Below are 13,942 nucleotides of genomic sequence, written 5' to 3' on the forward strand. Positions count from 1 at the left end.
CCTGGAACACCTGTAGTAGTTTCTGAAGCACATCTGGATTCATTCTGTAATATGGGACCTTTAGAGTGTTGATGAAACACAGAAATTGCATCGGGTTTGAATATAACAGGCACCATGTTGACTTGTCTCCATGGGAGTAATGACTCAAACTGCCTATGCTTTGATTGTTCCCTGGAGACCAGCAGTAGTTTCCTAAGCACATCTGGAGGCATTCTGGAATATGTGGACCTTCAGAATGTTAATGAAACACAAAAATTGCATCGGGATTGAATACAACAGTCACCATGCGGAGTTTTCCCCGCGGGTGTTATGTCTCAAACTGTCTTCGCTTTGATCGTTCCCTGGAAGACCAGTAGTTGTTTCCGAAGCACATCTGGAGGCATTCTGTAATCTGTGGACCTTTAGAATGTTGATGAAACAAAGACTTTGCATCGGGATTGAATACAACACGCACCATGCTGACTTTTCTCCATGGTAGTAATGTCGCAAATTGCCTACGCTTTGATCGTTCCCTGGCAGACCAGTAGTAGTTTCCGAAGCACACCCGGAGGCCTTTTCCAATCTGTGGGCCTTTAGAGTGATGATGAAACACAGTCATTGCAACGGGATTCAATACCAAAGGCACCATGCGGACTTTTCTGAGCAGGTGTAATGTCTCAAACTGTCTCCGATTTGATCGTTCCCTGGAAGACCGGTATTTGTTTCCGAAGCACATCTGGAAGCATTCTGTAATCTGTGAACCTTCAGAGTATTGATATAAAACAGAAATTGCATCGGGGGTGAATACAGCAGGCACCATTTGGACTTTTCTCCGCGGGTGTAATATCTCAAACTGTCTCCGCTTTGATCGTTCCGTGGAAGATAAGTAGTTGTTTCCGAAGCACACCTGGAGGCATTCTGTAATCTGTGGACCTTTAGAATGTTGATAAAACAAAGAAGTTGCATCGGGATTGAATACAACACGCACCATGCTGACTTTTCTCCATGGTAGTAATGTCTCAAATTGTCTACGCTTTGATCGTTCCCTGGAAGACCAGTAGTAGTTTCCGAAGCACAACTGGAGGCATTCTGTAATCTGTGGACCTTCAGAGTGTCGATGAAAAACAGAAATTGCATCGGGATTGAATACAACAGGCACCATGCTGACTTTTCTCCTTGGGAGTAATGTCTCAAAATGTCTACGCTTTTATCGTTCCCTGGAAGACCAGTAGTAGTTTCCGAAGCACAACTGGTGGCATTCTGTAATATGGGACCTTTAGAGTGTTGATGAAACACAGAAATTGCATCGGGTTTGAATATAACAGGCACCATGCGGACTTTTCTCCATGGGAGTAATGTCTCAAACTGTCTACGCTTTGATTGTTCCCTGGAAGAGCAGTAGTAGTTTCCGAAGCACAACTGGAGGCATTCTATAATATGGGACCTTTAGAGTGTTAATGAAACACAGAAATTGCATCAGGTTTTAATACAACTGGCACAATGCGGACATTTCTCCAAGGGACTAATGTCTCAAACTGTCTACGCTTTGATCGTTCCGTGGAAGACCAGTAGTAGTTTCCTAAGCACATCTGGAGGCATTCTGTAATATGTGGACCTTCAGAGTGTTAAAGAAACACAGAAATTGCATCGGGATTGAATACGACAGTCAGAATGCGGACTTTTCTCCATGGGAGTAATGTCTTAAACTGTCTACGCTTTGATCGATCATTGGAAGACCAGTAGTAGTTTCGGAAGCACATCTGGAGGCATTTTGCAATCTGTGGGCCTTTAGTGTGTTGATGAAACACAGTAATTGCATCGGGATTCAATACCAAAGGCACCATGAGGACTTTTCTCAGCAGGTGTAATGTCACAAACTGTCTCCGATTTGATCGTTTCCTGGATGACCAGTAGTAGTTTCTGAGGCACATCTGGAAGCATTCTGTAAACTGTGGACCTTTAGAATGTTGATAAAACAAAGACGTTGCATCGGGATTGAATACTACACGCACCATGCTAACTTTTCTCCATGGTAGTAATGTCTCAAATTGTCTACGCTTTGATCGTTCCCTGGAAGACCAGTAGTAGTTTACGAAGTACATCTGGAGGCATTCTTATATGTGTGGACCTTCAGAGTGTTGATAAAACACAGAAATTGCATCGGGATTGAACACAACGGGCACCATGCGGACTTTTCTCCATGGGAGTAATGTCTTAAACTGTCTACGCTTTGATCGTTCCCTGGAAGGCCAGTAGTAGTTTCCAGAGCACAACTGGAGGCATTCTGTAATATAGGACCCTTAGAGTTTTGGTGAAACACAGAAATTGAATCAGGTTTTAATACAACAGGCACCATGCTGACATTTCTCCATGGGAGTAATGTCTCAAACTGTCTACGCTTTGATTGTTCCCTGGAAGACCAGTAGTAGTTTCTTAAGCGCATCTGGAGGCATTCTGTAATATGTGGACTTTTAGAGTGTTGATGAAACACAGAAATTGCATTGAGATTGAATACAACAGGCACCATGCGGACTTTTCTCCATGGGAGTAATGTCTCAAACTGTCTACGCTTAGATCGTTCCCTGGAAGACCAGTAGTAGTTTCCGGAGCACAACTGGAGGCATTCTGTAATATAGGACCTTTAGAGTGTTGGTGAAACACAGAAATTGCATCAGGTTTTAATACAACAGGCACCATGCGGACATTTCTCCATGGGAGTAATGTCTCAAACTGTCTACGCTTTGATCGTTCCCTGAAAGACCAGTAGTAGTTTCCTAAGCGCATCTGGAGGCATTCTGTAATATGTGGACCTTCGGAGTGTTGATGAAAAACAGAAATTGCATCGGGATTGAATATGATAGTCACCATGCGGACGTTTCTCCATGAGAGTGATGTCTCAAACTGTCTACGCTTTGATCGATCCCTGGAAGACCAGTAGTAGTTTCCGCAGCGCATCTGGAGGCATTCTGTAATATGTGGACCTTCAGAGTGTTGGTGAAAAACAGAAATTGCATCGGGATTGTATATGACAGTCACAATAAATACTTTTCTCCATGGGAGTAATGTCTCAAACTGTCTACGTTTTGATCGAACACTGGAAGACCAGTAGTAGTTTCCGCAGCGCATATGGAGGCATTCTCTAATATGTGGATCTTCAGAGCGTCGATGAAACACAGAAATTGCGTCGGGATTGAATACAACAGGCAACATGCTGACTTTTCTCCATGGGAGTAATGTCTCAAACTATCTACGCTTTTATCGTTCCGTGGAAGACCAGTAGTAGTTTCCGAAGCACAACTGGAGGCATTCTATAATATGGGACCTTTAGAGTGTTGATGAAACACAGAAATTTCATCAGGTTTTAATACAACAGCACCATGCGGACATTTCTCCATGGGACTAATGTCTCAAACTGTCTACGCTTTGATCGTTCCCTGGAAGACCAGTAGTAGTTTCCTAAGCACATCTGGAGGCATTCTGTAATATGTGGACCTTCAGAGTGTTAATGAAACTAAGAAATTGCATCGAGATTGAATACAACTAGCACCATTCGGACTTTTCTCCACGGGAGTAATGTCTCAAACTGTCTATACTTTTATCGTTCCCTGGAAGACAAGTAGTAGTATCAGAAACACATCTAAAGTCATTCTGTAATCTGTGGACCTTCAGAGTGTTGATGAAACACAGATATTGCATCGGGATTGAATACAACAGGAACCATGCGGAATTTTCTCCATGGGAGTAATGTCTCAAACTGTCTACGCTTTGATCGTTCCCTGCATGACCAGTAGTAGATTCTGAAGCACATCTGGAAGCATTCTGTAATCTGTGGACCTTCAGAGTATTGATGAAACACAGAAATTGCATCGGGATTGAATACAACAGGCACCATGCGGACTTTTTCCGCGGGTGTATTGTCTCAAACTGTCTCCGCTTTGATCGTTCCCTGGAAGATCAGTAGTTGTTTCCGAAGCACATCAGGAGGCACTGTGTAGTCTGTGAACCTTTAGAATGTTGATGCAACAAATACGTTGCATCGATATTGAATACAACACGCACCATGCTGACTTTTCTCCATGGTAGTAATGTCTCAAATTGTCTACGCTTTGATCGTTCACTGGAAGGCCAGTAGTAGTTTCCGAAGCACATCTGGAGGCATTCTGTAATCTGTGGACCTTCAGAGTGTTGATGAAACACAGAAATTGCATCGGGATTGAATATAACAGGCACCATGCGGACTTTTCTCAATGGGAGTAATGTCTGAATCTGTCTACGCTTTGCTCGATCCCTGGAAGTCCAGTAGCAGTTTCCGCAGCACATCTGGAGGCATTCTGTAATATGTGGACCTTCAGAGTGTTGATGAAACACAGAAATTGCGTCGGGATTGAATACAACAGGAATCATCCGGACTTTTCTCCATTGGAGTAATGTCTCAAACAGTCTACGCTTTGATCGTTACCTGGAAGACCAGTAGTAGTTTCGGAAGCACATCTAAAGGCATTCTGTAATCTGTGGACCTTCAGAGTGTTGTTGAAATGCAGATATTGCATCGGGATTGAATACAACAGGCACCATGCGGACACTTCTCCATGGGAGAAATGTCTCAAAGTGTCTACAATTTGATCGCTCCCTGGAAGACCAGTAGTAGTTTCCGAAGCACATCTGGAGGCATTTTGAATTCTGTGGGCCTTTAGAGTTTTGATGAAACACAGTAATTGCATCGGGATTCAATACCAAAGGCACCATGCGGACTTTTCTCATCAGGTGTAATGTCTCAAACTGTCTCCGATTTGATCGTTCCCTGGAAGACCGGTATTACTTTCCGAAGCACATCTGGAGGCATTCTGTAATCTGTAGACCCTTAGAGTGTTGATGAAACAAAGAAATTGCGTTGGGATTGAATACAACACGCACCATGCTGACTTTTCTCCATGGTAGTAATGTCTCAAATTGTCTACGCTTTGATCGTTCCCTGGAAAGCCAGTAGTTGTTTTCGTAGCACATCTTGATGCATTCTGTAATCTGTAGAGCTTCAGAGTGTTGATGAAACACAGAAATTGCGTCGGGATTTAATACAACCTGCACCATGCGACTTTTCTCCATGGGAGTAAAGTCTCAAACTGTCTACGCTTTGATCGTTCCCTGGAAGACCAGTAGTAGTTTCCTAAGCACATCTGGAGGCAATCTGTAATACGTGGACCTTTAGAGTGTTGATGAAAAACAGAAATTGCAACGCGTTTGAATATAACAGGCACCATGCGGACTTCTCTCCATGGGAGTAGTGTCTTAAACTGTCTACGCTTTGATCGGTAACTGGTAGACCAGTAGTCGTTTCCGGAGCACAACTGGAGGCATTGTGTAATATGGGACCTTCAGAGTGTTGGTGAAACACAGAAATTGCATCAGGTTTTAATACAACAGGACCATGCGGACATTTCTCCATGGGAGTAGTGTCTCAAACTGTCTACGCTTCGATCGTTCCCTGGAAGACCAGTAGTAGTTTCCTAAGCACATCTGGAGGCAATCTGTAATACGTGGACCTTCAGAGTGTTGATGAAAAACAGAAATTGCATCGTGATTGAATACAACAGGCACCATGCAGACTTTTCTCAGCAGGTGTAATGTCTCAAACTGTCTCCGATTTGATCGTTCCCTGGATGACCAGTAGTAGTTTCCGAAGCACTACTGGAGGCTTCTGTAATATGGGACCTTTAGAGTGTTGATGAAACGCAGAAATTGCATTGGGTTTGAATATAACAGTTACCATGCGGACTTTTCTCCATGGGAGTAATGTCTCAAACTGTCTACGCTTTGATCGTTCCCTGGAAGACCAGTAGTAGTTTCCGAAGCACAACTGGAGGTATTCTGTAATTTGGGACCTTTGGAGTGTTGATGAAACACAGAAATTGCATCAGGTTTTAATACAACAGGCACCATGCGGACATTTCTCCATGCGAGTAATGTCTCAAACTGTCTACGCTTTGATCGTTCCCTGCAAGACCAGTAGTAGTTTCCTAAGCTCATCTGGAAGCATTCTGTAATATGTGGACCCTCAGAGTGTTAATGAAACAAATAAATTGCCTCGGGATTAAGTACGACAGGCACCAGGCGGACTTTTCTCCATGGGAGTCATGTCTCCAATTGTCTACGCTTTGTTCGATTCCTGGAAGACCAGTTGTAGTTTCCGAAGCACATCTGGAGGCATTCCGTAATATGTGAGTGTCGACAAAACACAGAAATTGCTTCGGGATTGAACACAACAGGCATCATGCGCACTTTTCTCCTTGGGAGTAATGTCTCAAACTTTATACGCTTTGATGTTACCTGGAAGACCAGTAGTAGTTTCTGAAGCACATCTAAAGGCATAGTGTAGTCTGTGGACCTTTAGAATGTTGATGCAACAAAGAAGTTGCATCGGGATTGAATGCAACACGCACCATACTGACTTTTCTACATGGTAGTAATTTCTCAAATTGCCTACGCTTTGATCGTTCCCTGGTATGCCAGTAGTAGTTTCCGAAGCACATCTGGAGGCATTCTGTAATCTGTGGACCTTCAGAGTGTTGATGAAACACAGAAGTTGCATCGGGATTGAATACAACAGGCACCATGCGGACATATCTCCATGGGAGTAATGTCTCAAAGTGTCTACACTTTGATCGTTCCCTGGAAGACCAGTAGTAGTTTACGAAGTACATCTGGAGGCATTCTTATATGTGTGGACCTTCAGAGTGTTGATAAAACACAGAAATTGCATCGGGATTGAACACAACGGGCACCATGCGGACTTTTCTCCATGGGAGTATTGTCTCAAACTGTCTACACTTTGATCGTTCATTGGAAAACCAGTAGTAGCTTCCGAAACACAACTGGGGGCATTCTGTAACCTGTGGACCTTTAGAGTGTTGATGAAACACAGAAATTGCATTGAGATTGAATACAACAGGCACCATGCGGACTTTTCTCCATGGGAATAATGTCTCAAACTGTCTAAGCTTTGATCGTCCCCTGGAAGACCTGTAGTAGTTTCTGAAGCACATCTGGATTCATTCTGTAATATGGGACATTTAGAATGTTGATGAAACACAGAAATTGCATCGGGTTTGAATATAACATTCACCATGCGGACTTTTCTCCATGGGAGTAATGACTCAAACTGTCTATGCTTTGATTGTTCCCTGGAAGACTAGTAGTAGTTTCCGAAGCACCTCTGGAGGCATTCTGTAATCTGTAGACCTTTAGAGTGTTGATGAAACACAGAAATTACATCGGGATTGAATGCAAAAGGCACCATGCTGAGTTTTCTCCATGGGAGTAATGTCTCAAACTGTCTACGCTTTGATCGGTCCCTGGAAGACCAGTAGTAGTTTCCGAAGCACAACTGGAGGCATTCTGTAATCTGTGGAGCTTCAAAGTGTTGATGAAACTCAGAAATTGCATCGGGATTGAATACAACAAGCACCATTCGGACTTTTCTCCATGGGAGTAATGTATCAAATTGTCTACTCTTTGATCGTTCCCTGGAAGACCAGTAGTAGTTTCCGAAACACAACTGGAGGCATTCTGTAACCTGTGGACCTTTAGAGTTTTGATGAAACACAGAAATTGCATTGAGATTGAATACAACAGGCACCATGCGGACTTCTCTCCATGGGAGTAATGTCTCAAACTGTCTACGCTTTGATCGTTATCATTAAGACCAGTAGTAGTTTCCGAAGCACAACTGGAGGTATTCTGTAATATGGGACCTTTAGAGTGTTGATGAAACACAGAAATTGCATCAGGTTTTAATACAACAGGCACCATGCTGACATTTCTCCATGGGAGTAATGTCTCAAACTGTCTAAGCTTTGATCGTCCCCTGGAAGACCTGTAGTAGTTTCCGAAGCTCATCTGGAGTCACTTTGCAATCTGTGGGCATTTAGAGTGTTGATGAAACACAGTAATTGCATCGGGATTCAATACCAAACGCACCATTCGGACTTTTCTCCATGGGAGTAATGTCTCAAACTGTCTACACTTTGATCGTTCATTGGAAAACCAGTAGTAGCTTCCGAAACACTACTGGGGGCATTCTGTAACCTGTGGACCATTAGAGTGTTGATGAAACACAGAAATTGCATTGAGATTGAATACAACATGCACCATGGGGACTTTTCTCCATGGGAATAATGTCTCAAACTGTCTAAGCTTTGATCGTCCCCTGGAAGACCTGTAGTAGTTTCTGAAGCTCATCTGGATTCAATCTGTAATATGGGACATTTAGAATGTTGATGAAACACAGAAATTGCATCGGGTTTGAATACAAAAGGCACCATACTGACTTTTCTCCATTAGAGTAATGTCTCAAACTGTCTACGCTTTGATCGTTCCCTGGAAGACCAGTAGTAGATTCCGAAGCACAACTGGAGGCATTCTGTATTATGGGACCTTTAGAGTGTTGATGAAACACAGAAATTGCATCGGGATTGAATACAACATGCACCATGCTGACTTTTCTCCATGGGAGTAATGTCTTAAACTGTTTACGCTTTGATCGTTCCCTGGAAGACCAGTAGTAGTTTCCGAAGCACAACTGGAGGCATTCTCTAATATGGGACCTTTAGAGTGTTAATGAAACACAGAAATTGCATCAGGTTTTAATACAACAGGCACCATGCTGACATTTCTCCATGGGAGTAATGTCTCAAACTGTCTACGATTTGATCGATCCCTGGAAGACCAGTAGTAGTTTCCTAAGCACATCTGGAGGCATTCTGAGTTATGTGGAACTTCAGACTGTTGATGAAAAACAGAAATTGCATCGGGATTGAATATGACAGGCACTATGCGGACTTCTCTCCATGGGAGTAATGTCTCAAACTGTCCACGCTTTGATCGCTCCCAGGAAGACCAGTAGTAGTTTCCGAAGCACAACTGGAGGTATTCTGTAATATGGGACCTTTAGAGTGTTGATGAAACTCAGAAATTGCATCAGGTTTCAATACAACAGACACCATGCGACATTTCTCCAATGGGCGTAATGTCTCAAACTGTCTACGCTTTGATCGTTACCTGGAAGACCAGTAGTAGTTTCGGAAGCACATCTAAAGGCATTGTGTAGTCTGTGGACCTTTAGAATGTTGATGCAACAAAGAAGTTGCATCGGAATTGAATACAACACGCACCATGCTGACTTTTCTCCATGATAGTAATTTCTCAAATTGTCTACGCTTTGATCGTTCCCTGGAAGGCCAGTAGTAGTTTCCCAAGCACATCTTGAGGCATTCTGTAATATGTGGACCTTCAGAGTGTTGATGAAACACAGAAATTGCGTCGGGATTGAATACAACAGGAACCATCCGGACTTTTCTCCATTGGAGTAATGTCTCAAACAGTCTACGCTTTGATCGTTACCTGGAAGACCAGTAGTAGTTTCGGAAGCATATCTAAAGGCATTCTGTAATCTGTGGTCCTTCAGAGTGTTGTTGAAACGCAGATATTGCATCGGGATTGAATACAACAGGCACCATGCGGACACTTCTCCATGGGAGAAATGTCTCAAAGTGTCTACAATTTGATCGTTCCCTGGAAGACCAGTAGTAGTTTCCGAAGCACATCTGGAGGCATTTTGAATTCTGTTGGCCTTTAGAGTGTTGATGAAACACAGTAATTGCATCAGGATTCAATACCAAACGCACCATGCGGACTTTTCTCAGCAGGTGTAATGTCTCAAACTGTCTCCGATTTGATCGTTCCCTGGAAGACCGGTATTACTTTCCGAAGCACATCTGGAGGCATTCTGTAATCTGTAGACCTTTAGAGTGTTGATGAAACAAAGAAATTGCGTTGGGATTGAATACAACACGCACCATGCTGACTTTTCTCCATGGTAGAAATGTCTCAAATTGTCTACGCTTTGATCGTTCCCTGGAAAGCCAGTAGTTGTTTTCGTAGCACATCTTGATGCATTCTGTAATCTGTAGAGCTTCAGAGTATTGATGAAACTCAGAAATTGCATCGGGAATGAATACGACAAGCTCCATTCGGACTTAAGTCCATGGGAGTAATGTCTCAAACTGTCTACGCTTTGATCGTTCCCTGGAAGACCAGTAGTAGTTTCCGAAGCAAAACTGGAAGCATTCTGTAATATGGGACGTTTAGAGTGTTGATGAGACACAGAAATTGCATCGGGATTGAATACAACAGGCACCATGCTGACTTTTCTCCATGGGAGTAATGTCTCAAACTGTCTACGCCTTGATCGATCCCTGGAAGACCAGTAGTAGTTTCCGCAGCACGTCTGGAGGCATTCTGTAATATGTGGACCTTCAGAGTGTCGATGAAACACAGAAATTGCGTCGGGATTTAATACAACATGCACCATGCGACTTTTCTCCATGGGAGTAAAGTCTCAAATTGTCTACGCATTGATCGTTACCTGGAAGACCAGTAGTAGTTTCGGAAGCACATTTAAGGCATTCTGTAATCTGTGGACCTTCAGAGTGTTGATGAAACGCAGATATTGCATCGGGATTAAATACAACAGGCACCATGCTGACTTTTCTCCATGGGAGTAATGACTCAAAGTGTCTACGCTTTGATCGTATCCTGGAAGACCAGTAGTAGTTTCCGAAACACAACTGGAGGCATTCTGTAACCTGTGGACCTTTAGAGTGTTGATGAAACTCAGAAATTGCATTGAGATTGAATACAACAGGCACCATGCGGACTTTTCTCCATGGGAGTAATGTCTCAAACTGTCTACGCTTTGATCGTTCCCTGGAAGACCAGTAGTAGTTTCGGAAGCACAACTGGAGGCATTCTGTAATATGGGACCTTTAGAGTGTTGATGAAACACAGAAATTGCAACGCGTTTGAATATAACAGGCACCATGCGGACTTCTCTCCATGGGAGTAGTGTCTCAAACTGTCTACGCCTTGATCGGTAACTGGTAGACCAGTAGTCGTTTCCGGAGCACAACTGGAGGCATTGTGTAATATGGGACCTTTAGAGTGTTGGTGAAACACAGAAATTGCATCAGGTTTTAATACAACAGGCACCTTGCGGACATTTCTCCATGGGAGTAATGTCTCAAACTGTCTACGCTTCGATCGTTCCCTGGAAGACCAGTAGTAGTTTCCTAAGCACATCTGGAGGCAATCTGTAATACGTGGACCTTCAGAGTGTTGATGAAAAACAAAAATTGCATCGTGATTGAATACAACAGGCACCATGCAGACTTTTCTCAGCAGGTGTAATGTCTCAAACTGTCTCCGATTTGATCGTTCCCTGGAAGACCAGTAGTAGTTTCCGAAGCACTACTGGAGGCTTCTGTAATATGGGACCTTTAGAGTGTTGATGAAACGCAGAAATTGCATTGGGTTTGAATATAACAGGCACCATGCGGACTTTTCTCCATGGGAGTAATGTCTCAAACTGTCTACGCTTTGATCGTTCCCTGGAAGACCAGTAGTAGTTTCCGAAGCACAACTGGAGGTATTCTGTAGTATGGGACCTTTAGAGTGTTGATGAAACACAGAAATTGCATCAGGTTTTAATACAACAGGCACCATGCGGACATTTCTCCATGCGAGTAATGTCTCAAACTGTCTACGCTTTGATCGTTCCCTGGAAGACCAGTAGTAGTTTCCTAAGTTCATCTGGAAGCATTCTGTAATATGTGGACCTTCAGAGTGTTAATGAAACACATAAATTGCCTCGGGATTAAGTACGACAGGCACCAGGCGGACTTTTCTCCAAGGGAGTAATGTCTCAAATTGTCTACGCTTTGTTCGATCCCTGTAAGACCAGTTGTAGTTTCCGAAGCACATCTGGAGGCATTCCGTAATATGTGAGTGTCGACAAAACACAGAAATTGCTTCGGGATTGAACACAACAGGCATCATGCGCACTTTTCTCCTTGGGAGTAATGTCTCAAACTGTATACGCTTTGATCGTTACCTGGAAGACCAGTAGTAGTTTCTGAAGCACATCTAAAGGCATTGTGTAGTCTGTGGACCTTTAGAATGTTGATGCAACAAAGAAGTTGCATCGGGTTTGAATACAACACGCACCATGCTGACTTTTCTACATGGTAGTAATTTCTAAAATTGCCTACGCTTTTATCGTTCCCTGGAATGCCAGTAGTAGTTTCCGAAGCACATCTGGAGGCATTCTGTAATCTGTGGACCTTCAGAGTGTTGATGAAACACAGAAATTGCATCGGGATTGAATACAACAGGCACGATGTGGACATTTCTCCATGGGAGTATTGTCTCAAAGTGTCTACACTTTGATCGTTCCCTGGAAGACCAGTAGTAGTTTCCGAAGTACTACTGGAGGCATTCTGTAATATGGGACCTTTAGAGTGTTGATGAAACACAGAAATTGCATCGGGTTTGAATATAACAGGCACCATGCGTTCTTCTCTCCATGGGAGTAATGTCTCAAACTGTCTACGCTTTGATCGCTCCCAGGAAGACCAGTAGTAGTTTCCGAAGCACAACTGGAGGTAGTCTGTAATATGGGACCTTTAGAGTGTTGATGAAACTCAGAAATTGCATCGGGTTTCAATACAACAGACACCATGCGACATTTCTCCATGGGAGTAATGTCTCAAACTGTCTACGCTTTGATCGTTCCCTTAAAGACCAGTAGTAGTTTCCTAAGCTCATCTGGAGGCATTCTGTAATATTTGGACCTTCCGAGTGCTAATGAAACACATAAATTGCCTCGGCATTAAGTACGACAGGCACCATGTGGACTTTTCTCCATGGGAGTAATGTCTCAAACTGTCTACGCTTTGTTCGATCCCTGGAAGACCTGCAGTAGTTTCCGAAGCACATCTGGAGGCATTCTGTAATATGTGAGTGTCGATAAAAGACAGAAATTGCTTCGGAATTGAACACAACAGGCACCATGCGGACTTTTCTCCATGGGAGTAATGTCTCAAACTGTCTACGCTTTGATCGTTACCTGGAAGACCAGTAGTAGTTTCGGAAGCAGATCTAAAGGCATTGTGTAGTCTGTGGACCTTTAGAATGTTGATGCAACAAAGAAGTTGCATCGGGATTGAATACAACACACACCATGCTGACTTTTCTCCATGGTAGTAATTTCTCAAATTGTCTACGCTTTGATCGTTCCCTGGAAGGCCAGTAGTATTTGCCGAAGCACATCTTGAGGCATTCTGTAATCTGTGGACCTTCAGAGTGTTGATGAAACTCAGAAATTGCATCGGGAATGAATACAACAAGCACCTTGCTGACTTTTCTCCATGGGAGTAATGTTCCAAACTGTCTACGCTTTGATCGTTCCCTGGAAGACCAGTAGTAGTTTCCGAAGCACAACTGGAGGCATTCTGTAATATGGGACCTTTAGAGTGTTGATGAAACACAGAAATTGCATCGGGATTGAATACAACAGGCACCTTGCTGACTTTTCTCCATGGGAGTATGTCTCAAACTGTCTACGCTTTGATCGTTCCCTGGAAGACCAGTACTAGTTTCCGAAGCACAACTGGAGGCATTCTCTAATATGGGACCTTTAGAGTGTTAATGAAACACAGAAATTGCATCAGGTTTTAATACAACAGGCACCATGAGGACATTTCTAAATGGGAGTAATGTCACAAACTATCTACGCTTTGATCGTTCCCTCGAAGACCAGTAGTAGTTTCGGAAGCACATCTGGAGGCATTCTGTAATATGTGGACTTTCAGATTGTCGATGAAACATAGCAATTGCGTCGGGATTGAATACAACAGGCCCCACGCGGACTTCTCTCCATGGGAGTAATGTCTCAAACTGTATACGCTTTGATCGATCATTGGGAGACCAGTAGTAGTTTCGGAAGCACATCTAAAGGCATTGTGTAGTCTGTGGACCTTCAGAGTGTTAATGAAACACAGATATTGCATCGGGATTTAATACAACAGGCACCATGCGCACTTTTCTCAATGGGAGTAATGTCTCAAACTGT

Source organism: Schistocerca gregaria, chromosome 3 (genome assembly GCF_023897955.1).
Source record: "Schistocerca gregaria isolate iqSchGreg1 chromosome 3, iqSchGreg1.2, whole genome shotgun sequence".
In the NCBI taxonomy this organism is placed as follows: Eukaryota; Metazoa; Arthropoda; class Insecta; order Orthoptera; family Acrididae; genus Schistocerca; species Schistocerca gregaria.